Below are 13986 nucleotides of genomic sequence, written 5' to 3'. Positions count from 1 at the left end.
GCAGAAAAGTGCAAAGGTATCTCACCTTTTATGCATGTACGTTCTCAAACGGTATACAAAATCAAAGAATGAACTTGGATCATTGCATAATACTGTGCACATATTCAGTCAAGATATATCAATGGATTTTTGATTACACAAACATGTAATGTTGGAATATCAAGAGTAAAGTTCGAAGATCTGAACGAAATCGAGCTCCTCAATGGCGAAAAAATCAAGGCAATAAAATTCGAAGATAGCTACAAATATTTGGGAATTTTAGATGCATCAGAATTCTGCACAATAAGATCAATGAAAAAACAAGAGCATACATAAGGAGGTTAAGAAAACTCCTTAAGTTCATGCATAAGGCTGGAAACTTGATAAAAGAAATCAACACCTGTTCTGCGATATTCAGCCGGCATTGTTGAGTGTTCTTTTGTACTTTTGTAGAAAACGAGTTTAGAGTGGAAGAGTGTGTTTTATTGTATACATTCACATCCAGGCTTTTTCTAGTTTTCTCTTTTCTAGAAGAGATGTTTCTTAAAGTTTATATTTCTGTTTTTTGTTGTTGTTGTTATTGTTTGTTGTTTGTTTGTTTGATTTTTCGAGTTTACATATGGTTTTACATAATTTGAGCAGAAGTTCAATGTCTTTCGATATGCAGATATCTGCTGCGTAAACATGTATCAACCAAATTGCCTTTTTTCCTTTTTTCATGCCTTCCTTTCAACGATAACATTTGGGATGTAATTCACTTAATAAATGTTGTTAAATTGTCTTCTTCTTTTTGGTTTGGGCCTTTTCCCATTTATTTGGGATCGGCCTTTTTACATGATGCGACTTTACGCGCGCGATCCCAACCTACTTGTCGCAGGGCCTGATGTTGGGGAACAAATAGTGTCAAAGTATTACATATAAATGAAGTGAAAGTTTCATTGCTAATAACTAAAATAACATTTGATGTGAAATGCAAAGGAAGAAAAACCACGAGTTTGTGGATGAACGATTTCTGAAACTACATTTTCCCCACTTTTGAATAAGGTCTAACATAAAATTGCCTTCTGATACTTACCTAGATTCACCCTTCAATATACTGTATTTGTTCAAATGCAAGCACAAGTACCTTGAATTTTGGCAAACGCGATTATTAAATACGAAATATAAGCCTTCCGAAATGTATCGGTGGAAATTGATGCAATTTTCCTACAAGCTGTGTCAACATTAATTACAGCCCACTTATATCAAATTCAGACTTTTACAAGAAAACATCGTCCATTCCATCAAACGGTGATATTTTAAAAAGCTTAATATTTGAATTGTTTGAGTCGTTCTTTGTTTTGAAATGTGTCCTTCTAACACTTTCAGCCAAGAGATCGATTATATATTGTGTGAGATATTTTTTTTACGCACATTTACTTTGCCACTTCGTCCTCCCAAGGTTCGCACCGTATACGCAAAGTAGATATCTCGTAAACACCCGTGCTTTTAATTTATTTTTGATTTGCAACATTTCTGAGTGAAATAAGCGACGTGTTCCACTGTTTGATTTTATAGACGTCGAAGCGGGAATAAAAGGCTTATTCCCATTCCAATACCATAATGTGTTGGTATTGTGGTGTTGCGCTGATTAGGTAATAAAAGTCCACGTGTCATTATGACCAAATTTAAAGTTGATTTTATTAAATACTCCTGGTATCGTAAGAGGAATGTACGTGTTCGAACCATTTATTTATATAGCAGTTTTTGTTTGTGGAAAAGATTTTTTTTAAATTTTGGATTATATTACTTTACAGTCAAATTAATTTAGAAGGAAAATTCTTTCTTATTAAAAAGACATGGCAAGCAGTTCAAAGAAAGGGCAGCTTGAGCGAATACCAACTCATAAAATCCGGTGTTCCTCAAGGCTCGGTTCTAGATAAAAGTACGGAGTCTTTGCACTTTTTTTAATTATCTATATAAACGACCTCTGCTCAATTGAACTGAAAAGGAAGCTAATCCGTTAAACCGCAGAAAACTAAATTTATCCTATTTGAATTGAAGGGTAGAGAACTAGTCCTGTAAATTAAATATCATACAACTATTGCGATTCCAGAAGTGAATGCATTTGCGAATGATTGATTCCACAGCTACCAGAATCTCTGCAAACACACGTAGATCATAATATAAAATAGAAAACCCATATCGTAGCTGTCACAAACAAACCTAATTCCACATTGGAGAAAGCGTAACATTAACTTGTAACTCGTATTCATAAATTTTTACAGACTATATTCTGAACTGGTATATCGAAGAATAAACATCGGATTATCCTCATGCACGATGATATAACTATCCAGAAACCTCAGTAAAAATAAAAAACAAAAAATAAAATAAAAAATCCTGAAGTGCCATTTCACAATAATACCAGGAGAAACCAATATAAACATGGAACTGTCGAAAAATGCAGGTGAAATAATTAATGAAAGAATATACTAAAATTCTTTAACTTAAATAAAAATAAAATAAAATAGCAGCCATATTCGAACAAATATCAGAATGGAAAGACATGTGAAGAGAATCATGGAAAGGATGTTCCCTATCATCTCTGTTTTTTTTAATATTTACTCGCACATAAACAATCTTGAAACAGTATAACCAATTCTGTATACTAATAAATCCACAAAGTAAGATTTTTTGCACTATTATTTGCAGAGGGTCAAATTGTATTTAATGTATCAGAAGATAATCTAGAAAATCCTTTAAATGAAATTTTAGAGCAGTATAATATGGGAATATCAAAAGCAGAGGTATGAATTATGGCTTTCAAAGGAGAAACCCAATAGGAAATAAAATTGTGATAAATAATAAAACATTAGAGGAAGAAAATACCATGAAATACGTAAGATATGGTTTACCATATGAAGATGAAAAATATATGGATATTAAAATATCAAATTGTTTTAAAGTAAATGGTATAATAAATAATATACGAGACGTATTTTAAGTCATATTCGTACAAAAACGCATCAGAATCAGGCTACATAACGTCCTGGTTAAGCTTTATTATATGGAAGTGAAATGGATTATTAAAAAAATGAAAATGGATTTAACTATTAGAGATGAAATTCTCAGCAAAAGAAAAAAGAGCTGGTTGTACCAAGTAGGACTACCAAGCAAATGAAGAAATGTTATAGTCCTATAAAGCAATTTAACTATTATAAAAGTAAATGTATACTTAAATCCTTAGATCATCTAAATCAAATGGACAATAGCGGACTGCCACAGATAATATACGGACATAAAATAGATGGAAAAGGAAGAATTGAAACACCAAGAATGCGATGGCATGAGACCGGAATAGTCCACTTGGCCTAAAATCCATGATAATAAGAAGAAAAACATTATTTTAGTACTGTGTATACGCTGTACTGAGCTTTTACAGCAATAGCTCAGTAAACAATTTTGTAGGGAATGATAAAATGCATATATAATTAAATGAACATATATGAAAAATAACTGTAAGTATATATAAAAAAATTTCTGGGAATTTCTTCTTTGTTTAACACAAAACATCAAGAAGGAGATTTTGTCCCGATACATCAAAAATCAAAAAAATTCAAGTATTTTGCAGTAAGAGATATTTAAATCCTAGTCTGTGTCATATGGACACAATCTTTGAAATTTGTTTCCCCAATCCTTTGACAATGGAATAGTTGCCAAGGGCGTCAGTGGCAAAGATGTTTAACCAAGTATCAAAATTATAAGATTATAAAATTCCTTTGTTGCGAATTCTTCTGGTTCCCATCTGCCATACGGCCGCGGGAGGGTAGCTAAATGCTACCATTCTAGGGAGAGATGATTATGAGCAAAGTGGTTTCCCGTTGCCTTCCTTGCCGTAAGTATTTATGACTGTAACCTGTGTGTTCACGGGGCCGGTTTGCCTGCTTGAGGGATGAAAAACCCCAGATAAACTGGCGGAAAAAACCCTGCTGCCCACGCCCAAGACCGGCTAACTTGGCTATGGCTGAGGAAGATCCTTAAGCTCACGTCGTGGACGGGAATCGAACCTAGGACACTCCTTCCCCAGGCATATGGTTGCGAAGCGAAAAGACACTAGGCTAACCGCGCGGACAAATATCAAAATTATAACATTATAAAATTCCTTTGTTGCGAATTCGCCTCGGGCGATTAAAGCCTAGTTATGGTTCTGTGATCACTCTCAGGTCATTTAATCTCCCACCTGTTGAAGAGTGATATTCAGAAGGAGTGATAATCTCGGACAAATATCAAAATTATAACATTATAAAATTCCTTTGTTGCGAATTCGCCTCGGGCGATTAAAGCCTAGTTATGGTTCTGTGGTCACTCTCAGGTCATCTAATCTCCCACCTATTGGAATGATTCATTCAGAAGGAGTGATAATCTCAAAAATCAAGAAAAAAAATCTACGTGCACATTTTGATTAAGTTGTTTGAATAAAGAAAAGGAAAAGAACAGTAGCTCCAAGCCCCTTAATTAAAATGCGCAATGCATGTATCGATATAATCTCCAGTCATTATGTATTTAATGGACCCAGTATATTAACGCTATTGGATTTCTATTCAGTAGTTTTCTGAACTCGTAAATAAAATATGTTTCTAATATGAAAAATTTAAAACAATTGAGATATGCTCTTTCCTCTTGTCACGGCGTGCGTTTTAAGGAGATATTAATTTCCGGGGAAATACTTATACCCTTAAGGCGTCAACAGTAAAATATACTTAGCTAAAAGCATTCCGGTATTTGGAATGTTTTTAGTTAAGGTAGTCCACGAACGAAGAAACAACTGAGTTTTCATTTTTTCTGGGAGATTATTGCGCTATTCAACTAAATTCCTAGAAAAGGGACAAAAATCTAGCTCTCGCTAGTTTCTTAGCTGCATACAAAGTTAACTTCCACGCATGCTCCCTTATTTTCTGCCCGCTTTCCATATAAAGAAATATTTCAACTAAACAAACTCACTTAATAACCACAATAAGTTTTAATACGTAAATATTTCATCCTAAGTATCTTAGAACATCGTCAGTACAGTTCAAACAATACTAGGAATAACATACACTTAGGGTGCATGATTACAATGGAATAGAATTAATTCTATAACAAGCTACTGGATGCATATTATGGATTACATTGTGATCATGCGTCCTAAATGCGCCCTAACCTCGTCAAAAGCAAGGGGCAGTGTCACTCTTTCTCGGATATGAGGGCAGCGCTAACCAATAGCGTTCAGAAATTTATGGACCACTATCCTATTACTCCTCTTTTTCCTGTTTACCTTAATTTCATCGCCAGGTGAGAGATCACCGCTCTACTTACTGGAGTCCTGAAGTTGCTTGAAAAGTTCGATGTTTCGTCTCTAGAGCAGGGTATCCAACTATGTAAACGCAAAAAATAAATTAAAAAAAAAAATATAAAAAAAAATTTAATTAATGTAAAATAGAAAAAAAAAATCATTAGTGCACCAACGGTACGAATGTACTATAGCTTGTTTACAAACTTTCGTGGATGGTAGCTACATTAAAAAAAAAAAAAAAGCAGGAAATCAAATCTGTGTACAGTGGTCTGAGTACGATCGTGTCATGTTATTTTTGTATTCCTTTTTTTTTTTTTTTTGTAAAGACGGCAAAATAACTTTCTTATCCTTAAACATCTATGCTGGTTTCAACATTTCAATTATCCAAAAAATTATATTTTCGTTCTCTACAATGTGACAATTTAACTTTAGTTTCATATCCTCAATAATGTCCAGATACCTAATCTCATCAGTTTCTTTTGTAATATAATCCCACCAATATAATATGCCGCTGGAAATCTCATAATTACTGCATGCATAACTTTACACTTACTAGCATCGAACTGAGAGCAGTTATCAGTTTTCCAAAGTTTTAGGCTATTGAAATCCTCCTGTAGGTGATGCCCTGCGAATCCTTCTGTAGGTGATGTTTAACAGTAGTCCTGATTACTGACTAGTTTGGCCTCATCAGCAACCAATTGCACATCTGCTGTTAAACCCTTCCTAATGTTATTAATATATAGACTGAACAATAATAGCCCAAGGACTGAACTCTGGGATGCATTACTAGTCACCTTAAATCCGGTAGACTCAAACTCACCATACGCCATTTTGTGATACCTACCAATCTGCCACCCACTTATCCAAGTAAGCAGTTTATATTCCGATCCCATGTGCTTCTGTTTATGCAACAGACTTTTAGGTGGTATTCTATCAAATGCCTTATTCAAATTACCGCACATTATTGAATGAAAAAAATTCCAATTAGAATTTTGAATACCAGGCAGAATCATGCGTAGGTATTTATCGAACCCCTCACAGGTAAATTATAAGAAAATATTATGTAAGGCTGTGTGAATTTCTAAATTTGGTCGTCCTACTTCTTAGTGTCCACAAATTCTTTAACACATCTGTTGTTAATCTATTCACACTCTAATTCCACTTATCAATTCCTCTAAATATTATAATAAAAATAAGTTATTGTACTTATTTAGCACAATATTGTGCAACTTCTAGCAATGCTCTAGTCCTTGTTGCTTAACCTAATTTCACCATTTGAAAAATCTCTCCTATTCCTATTCTTTAAATACCTCTGGACAGCATAAACGTTGCGATCTTATTCTTTGAATCCATAGATCTACATATCGTAACTAAATGGAAAACAACATATCAATATCTGCTGTTTTACAAGCAGATATTGATTATGTTGTTTCTATTGAATTGAGATTATTACCGCTAAATTCGAATATGAAACACAGTCGTTTTAGGACAATACGATAGATTTTATAAGTTGACTGTGCTGATAGAGTGACTAATAGTAGGGAAACATTTATTATACAATTTCTTGAATTGTGAGATTTTTCATTGTTCTTTTAAAAAGCGCCATAATTCTAAATGAAACCATATAGATCATATGGATTCATTCAAGTGCCAACTTTTCGTATCAGTCTGTGGTCATTTCATCTTAGAGAAAAAATTATATGACAGTTGTATTTTCCTAGAGTGATTATTCTAAATGCCCTTCGTGGTTATTAATAATTTAGTGCTTTAGTGCACTCGTTGGCATTCTTTTCAGTAACGTACTTTAGTTTTTTCCATTAGTTGATATATATATAAGATTATACAAAAGATATTTTAGAGACGAAGTGCATATCGGTAGCACAGTTACTGCCACCCTAGGTAAATTTTCCAAAAAAATATCAGATGAACTCCAAGTCGGTAAAATATCAAATATGGTTGAATTTCTATTTCTATTTGAATTTCTATGGTTGAATTATTATTTCGTATATTTGGAGGTTCGGTTGATGCGCCGCCGATGTCCTTCTGAAACCAGCCCAACCATAGCGTTCCTCCCTCTGCTTATCGATATATCTCAGCCTTGACAGAAAAACGTTTCCATTATAAGAGTCGACGTTTCTGATGGTATTACATGTGATATGACACACGTTAGTGAAATAATTTAGAAGAAACGATGGACATGATTTATTTGCCAAGCAACTTTCGTTTGTAGTTATTATTTGACTTAACAGATGTACGCCCAGTTAAACATATTAATATTAATATGTTTAACACTATTACTGTTAAATTAGAAATTCATTTGTAAAAAAAAATCGGCGAAGAACATTACTGTCACCATGTTGGATTTGATATTCGTTAACTCCCTCATCATCATATCTGTAAGAAATATATTCATAATTTCATTATATTTGCTGTAGCGAATGAGTTACCAGTTTGAAGGAAGTATGGTTTTCCAATTTGAAATAACACGGTGCTTTTTAAAAGTAGAATTCCCCAAAACAGAAAAGGTTTATTTATACCGAGAGCTTGGGGAGGGGGAAGAAGCATAGAGAGAAAAAAAGAACTACAATTATATGCTTCATGCACAATTAAAGTGAACAAGATTCGCGCAGCTCTAACGTAGCAACTGCCAATACTCCTGCGATTCATTGATCAACATTTATACTTTTATTTACTTTAAAAATTATTGACAATCTTTTATTATTTTCTCCTCTAACTCATTACAAGCATGCAAAGGAGTTACGTAATATTTTCATAGCAAAGATGGCACCATTATCTGCTTGCTTTCATTTTATTTTTAATTATGGGCATTTTGAGTTGCACTGAACTGTAAAATTTGAAATACATATTTTTTTTTAAATGTAAATTAATAATTATTATTATTTTGAGGAAATTGCAAAAGAAATTATGATTTTTGTTTAATTTGGATGGGAGGGGAATTATTATTCTCCATTTAATTGAAAGAACACATGTAAATAAACAGTTCAGAAAAACAAAGTCTTTACATTAGAAAGAGACTCGAATCTTCTACTCCTTCTTCAGCTTTTCCCACTTAAGTAGGGTCTCTGTTTGTGGGGTGTCTCCTCCACATCCTCCTGTCTTGCGCTGTAGCCACATCCAAGTTCTTCATACTCAAGTCCTCTTCCACCATCTCCCTTCATCTCTTCTTTGGCTGTCCGTGCTTCCTCCTCCTATGCACATCCATCTACATGACCTTTCTTCTCACATACTCTTCCTTCCTCCTCATCACGTGCCCAAACAGTCTCAACCTTGCGTTCTGTATCTTTGCTCCTAAGTTCGTAACTTTCACCGTTCCCCTTATGTAGTCATTTCTCAGACGATCCTTTCTGGTCACACCGCACATCCACCTAAGCATTCTCATCTCCGCTACCTCCATCCTGCTGATGTTATTTTTCCTCAGGGCTATAGTTTCTAAGGCATATGTGATAGCTGGTCGCACCACTGTCCTGTAGATTTTGTCTTTTAGATTGATCGGCACCCTCTTATCGCATTACACTCCAGCCATTCTCTCTCCAGTTCCTCCATCTGCTTGTATCCTGCATCCCACTTCATTCTCGGCCTCACCATCCTCTTTGATTGTTGAACTTAAAGCCACTGACCTTCCTGATGACATTTGCTTCCAGCTCCAGATCTGTCTCCTGGCTGCCATCCACTTTACAACACACGTACTCTGTCTTACTTCTGCTCAGTTTCACATCTTCCAATACTTTCCTCCAACTTTCCAGTTTAGCTGCCACTTCTTCTCTTGATTCTGCACACATCACGATGTCATCTGCATTCAAAATAGTCCAAGGCGAGTTTTCTCTCACCCCTCCATAACCATCTCCATCACAATATTAAACAGGAACGGACTTAATGCTGACCCTTGAGGCAAGCCAACTGTCACTGGAAAACTTTCCGTCTCTCCCAAGCAGTTTCAAAATCTTGTCTTCACATTTCTCTACATCTCTTGCACCAACCTGACATATTTCTCCGGTACCTTCTTCTCTCTCAGACAACTCCAGACTTCTTGCCTTTGCATTCTATCGTATGCTTTCTCCAGATCAATAAACACCAGATATAGCTCCCGTTGTTCCACTCGAAACTTTTCCATCATTTGCCGAAACCCACAAATTGGATTGATGGCTTCATTGGCGGCATTTGGCTTCATTCCTGGTCGTTTATCGACCAGTCATGAAGCCAAATTGTCCCTTTGCAATCTCCATATTATTCCTTAGTCTTCCATCGAGAACCCTCTCTAGGCTTTTCATTGTGTGGGACATCCACTTTATTCCTCTGTAATTCCTACAGTCTTGTGCATCCCCTTTACTCTTTTAGATGGGGACAAGACTACTTTCCCTCCATTCCTCGGGTGTGTTTTCCTGTTGACAACTTTTATGAACAGGTCACACAGAAGGTCAATTTCCTCTCCCCCCATTGCCTTTAATTCCTCCACTGGGATCCTCTCAGGGCCCAATGATTTTCCATTCTTCATCCTCTTTGTAGCTTCCTTCACTTCTACTCTACTAATGTTCTGCACAATCCCCTCATATGGCTTCCCCATCGTCTCTGTCAGTCCATGCATTTTAGGACAGTAGGTAGTAGGATCGCTGTTTTTGGGGCATCTCCACAACCTCCTGTCTTGGACTTTAGCCACATTCATTCAAAACCCCATCAAAGTATATTCTCCATCTCTTTCTTATATCCACATTCCTCCTTAATACCCTTCATCCAGAATCTTTGATCTGTCTCACATTTACGATGTCCGTTGATGTCTTATTTCTACATTTCTAATTGATGTTTCTAATTGATCATAAAGTAGGATCGCTGTTTTTGGGGCGTCTCCACCACAACCTCCTGTCTTGGACTTTAGCCACATCCAAGTTCTTCATCCTCAAGTCCTTCTGCACCATCTCCCTCCATCTCTTCTTTGGGCGTCGTCTCTTGATTTCTCGCTTTTTCTCTCTGTATTCCTTTCTGTCCTCTTCCACTCTTACTTGTCCCACTTCTGCTTTGCCTTCATCTTAGTCCTCACTGCTTCTTGTACATTATTATTCCACCCAACACACCTTCTGCTCTCTGATCTTTCCGGATGTTTCACCAAGCACCTCAATTGCACAGCTTAGAATTACTTTGGAATTAAGTCTCCACAAATCTTTTACTTTCTAGTCTATCCGAAATCCTCTCTAGCACCTTCTCCCTGAAACTGTTCCTCACACTCTCTTCTTTTAAGCTAAACCACTTAATGTTTCTCCTCCCATGGTTTCCATAGGTTCTTATCTCCGACTTTAAAATAAAGTCTCCGCACAGCAGCTGGTGTTACTGTGCCACTTGATCTGTTGGGATTACCTTACAATTGGTTACTACCCTAAGATGTTTTCTTCTAATGAAAATGTGGTCGGTCTGTGAACTATTGTTCCCACTTCTAAATGTTATCAAATGTTCTTCCCTCTTACAGAAAAAGGAGTTCACAATTGCCTGATTAAATACTACTGCAAAGTTCAAAATCCTCTCTCTCCTTCCTGGTTCATCATTTCCACTCCATGGCCACGATGCACCCTTTTACAATCCCTATTCTGTCTCCTTATGTGTCTGTTCAAGTTTTCTCCAACAATCACCATCTCGTTTTCTTCCAGTTCCTTCATTTCTTCATCTAGCATGTTCCAGAAATCGTCTTTCTTTTCTGCTGTACAGCCAACTTGTGGGGAAAATACACATAAGATGACCAGTTGCTCTTCTCCAAGACACAGTTTCATTTGCATGATCCTGTCGTTCCTCCTCCAACACCATTTATTTCCTCTTCATCCGCTCCAGAGCAGAACAATTTATACCCGTCTCCTAGTTCTTTCGCCTTTTCCCCCTTCTCTCCTGCACGTATAAAATGTCCAACTTCCTCTCCCTCATCATTTCTGCCACCTCTCTTCTCCTTCCAGTCATGCTTCCAACAATAAACGTTTCCACTGGCAACATTCTCTCCACTTGTTGGGCTCACTTTAACGGCAACCGCTCTTGATGCTGTAGCTCTCGTCCACTTCTCGCAACTGTAGGGCGATGTGGCTGCAAGTCGCTTAAGGGATACGCCCTAGCCCTTGTATCACTTTCTTTTCGACTCATTTGATCACAGCTAGAGCTGGTGGTGAAGTTTATGACTGGAGGCCCTTACTGACGTCAACCCTCGCCATTTATCCTGGCTTGGTAGTGGCACCTATTGGGGAAAGTTTGCCCCATTCGGTGGCTGCAATAGGCGAAATGACATAGCAAGATAGGAAAGATTCACCCTAGCCCTCGATTACTCTAATAGCATTCGGGGTAAGGTGCAAGAAGAGAAGAAAGAATCAAAGAAAGAAGGGGAGGAGCCAGTCTACAGATAATATAACATATATATCTTTCATGAAGTAAGGCATGGTCCAGCATCAGATACTTAGGGTTTGCCCTGCCTGTAATCACTAAAGTGAGCTCATGAGGATAGAAAGAGACTCGAATACTTATATGAATATACAGTTTTTGTTTACGGTTTGTTCTAGTAGATGTTTCTCATTCTTCAAAATCTTCTTAAAGATTCTTGAAGAATGAGAAGCATTCTTCAAGAATCTTTAAGAAGATTCTTCAATTTTGAAGATTCTTCATTCTTGAAGAATGAGATTCTTCAATCTCATTCTTCAAGAATCTTCTTTCTCACAAGCAAACTTCTTTTGTTTGCTTGTGAGAAAGCCGTTATGCCGAAAATGTTATTTATTCAAAAAAAATACAAAAATCAGCTAACGCCATTTTATTTTCATGTATAGGCAGTAGGCGAGGGCGTTTAGCTCTATCTAACTTTTTGGAGTCTGAGTGGGCAGTTCAATTTCCACTGGCAGCCAATCAGAGATAGCTGGCCCAAGGCTATCATTAATTAAGCCGCACGCAGTGAAAAGAGAGGGCTCAACAAGTGCCGTCATCTCGTGGTTCCTAATCCTAACACAATATATTTAATGTCTGAAATAATGTAGGTTCTACTGTCGATTTTCATGAGTTTACGGGACGAAAACCCCGAGTTTCCAGGAGAAAAAACCCGCTTTCCCGTGCCAGAGATAGATTAACTTGGGAGGGAATCGATCGAAAGAAGGCTTAGAAAAATTTCCTCTACTCAACTACCACATTCGAAACAAAGTATTCCTTCGTGCGGTGAAGCATCGTGGCGTGCAAACGGCACATTCACTGAGCTACACAGGCTCTTCCTGTTATTTATTACATCTTTCTTTTTTTTAAATTGATATAACTAAAAAAAATTTCGGTGATTATATATATATAATATTTATTTATTTTTCTAGTATAGTTATTTTAATATGTATAATTTTATATATACTAAGCCGTGGGGAAAAAATTACACTTCAGGCATTGCTGATTTCAGGCACTTACTGAAAAGCATGCCAGTAGGGACACACACACACACACACACACACACACACACACACACACACACACACACATCATCTTCATCATCATCATCATCATCATGAGTATCAATGATTTAGGCCTGGCATGACCTGTTCCGGTTTAGAAGTCACCGATGAATCGTTTAAGTGGATGTCTTGGTTTTCTTTTTCCTAATGGCTTGTACATTAAGGCTTGTTTTGGTAATCTTTCTGTTTTCATTCTATGAACATATTCCATCCATTTATGGTTATATTTTTTAATTTTTTCTATTACTGGTTCTTCGTTTAATTCTTTCATAATTTCTTCGTCTCTTTTGTGATCAAATAGGGTATACTTTGCAGTTTTTCTCATAAACTTCATTTCTGCTCTTGTTAATCTTTGTTTGTCTTTTTGTTTTATTGTCCAGATTTCGCTTCCGTATATTAAGATTGGTACGGCTATTGTATTGTATACTTTTAATTTGGTTTGTTTTTGAGCTAGGTTTGGTTTAAATATAGAGTTATTTAAACCTGTTATTTTTAAATATTTTGTAATTTTTATGTTTATATCTTTTCATTTTCATAAGTGATCATACATCCTAGGTAGTTAAATTAATTCACCTGTTCTAAGATCTTGCTATCTGTTACGATTTTAGTTATTGCTGGAACTTGTCCTTTAAAGGCCATAGATTTTGATTTTTCTGTTGATATTATCAGAACATTAACATTGGCTATCTCATTTAGATCTAAAATAGCTTTTTGTAAGTTATCTTCAGAATTTGTAATTATTATTTGGTCGTCGGAAAAAAGGAGAGTGTTTAAGTTCACTGTAGGAGAAAGTTTAATACCCAGATGGAAGATTTTATTCCATTTTATTATTATTTCATTTAAGTAAATATTAAAAAGGGAGTTAAATGAATTCACCTGTTCTAAGATCTTGTTATCTATTACTATTTTAGTTCTTGCTGGACCTTGTCCTTTAAAGGCCATAGATTTTGATTTTTCTGTTGATATTATCATACCATTAACATTGGCCATCTCATTATTATTATTATTATTAATATTATTATTATTATTATTATTATTATTTATTATTATTTCGATGCTCCCATATTTTAAGTTGCGAAGTAGATCTTTTCTTGTGAATTAAAATTTAAAGTACATCAGTGAACTCCGTTCTTCAAGACGAAACATATAGATGTAAAAACTGTAAGTATCTGTTAAGTAATAAGTAAAATATAAGTATTCAAAGTTCGAAGTATACATTGGTCAACTACACGA

The sequence above is a fragment of the Typopeltis vanoorti genome, chromosome 6 (assembly GCF_054136105.1).
Source record: "Typopeltis vanoorti isolate ZY-2024b chromosome 6, IOZ_Tvanoo_1.0, whole genome shotgun sequence".
Classification (NCBI taxonomy): Eukaryota; Metazoa; Arthropoda; class Arachnida; order Uropygi; family Thelyphonidae; genus Typopeltis; species Typopeltis vanoorti.
This window is presented reverse-complemented; position numbering follows the sequence as displayed.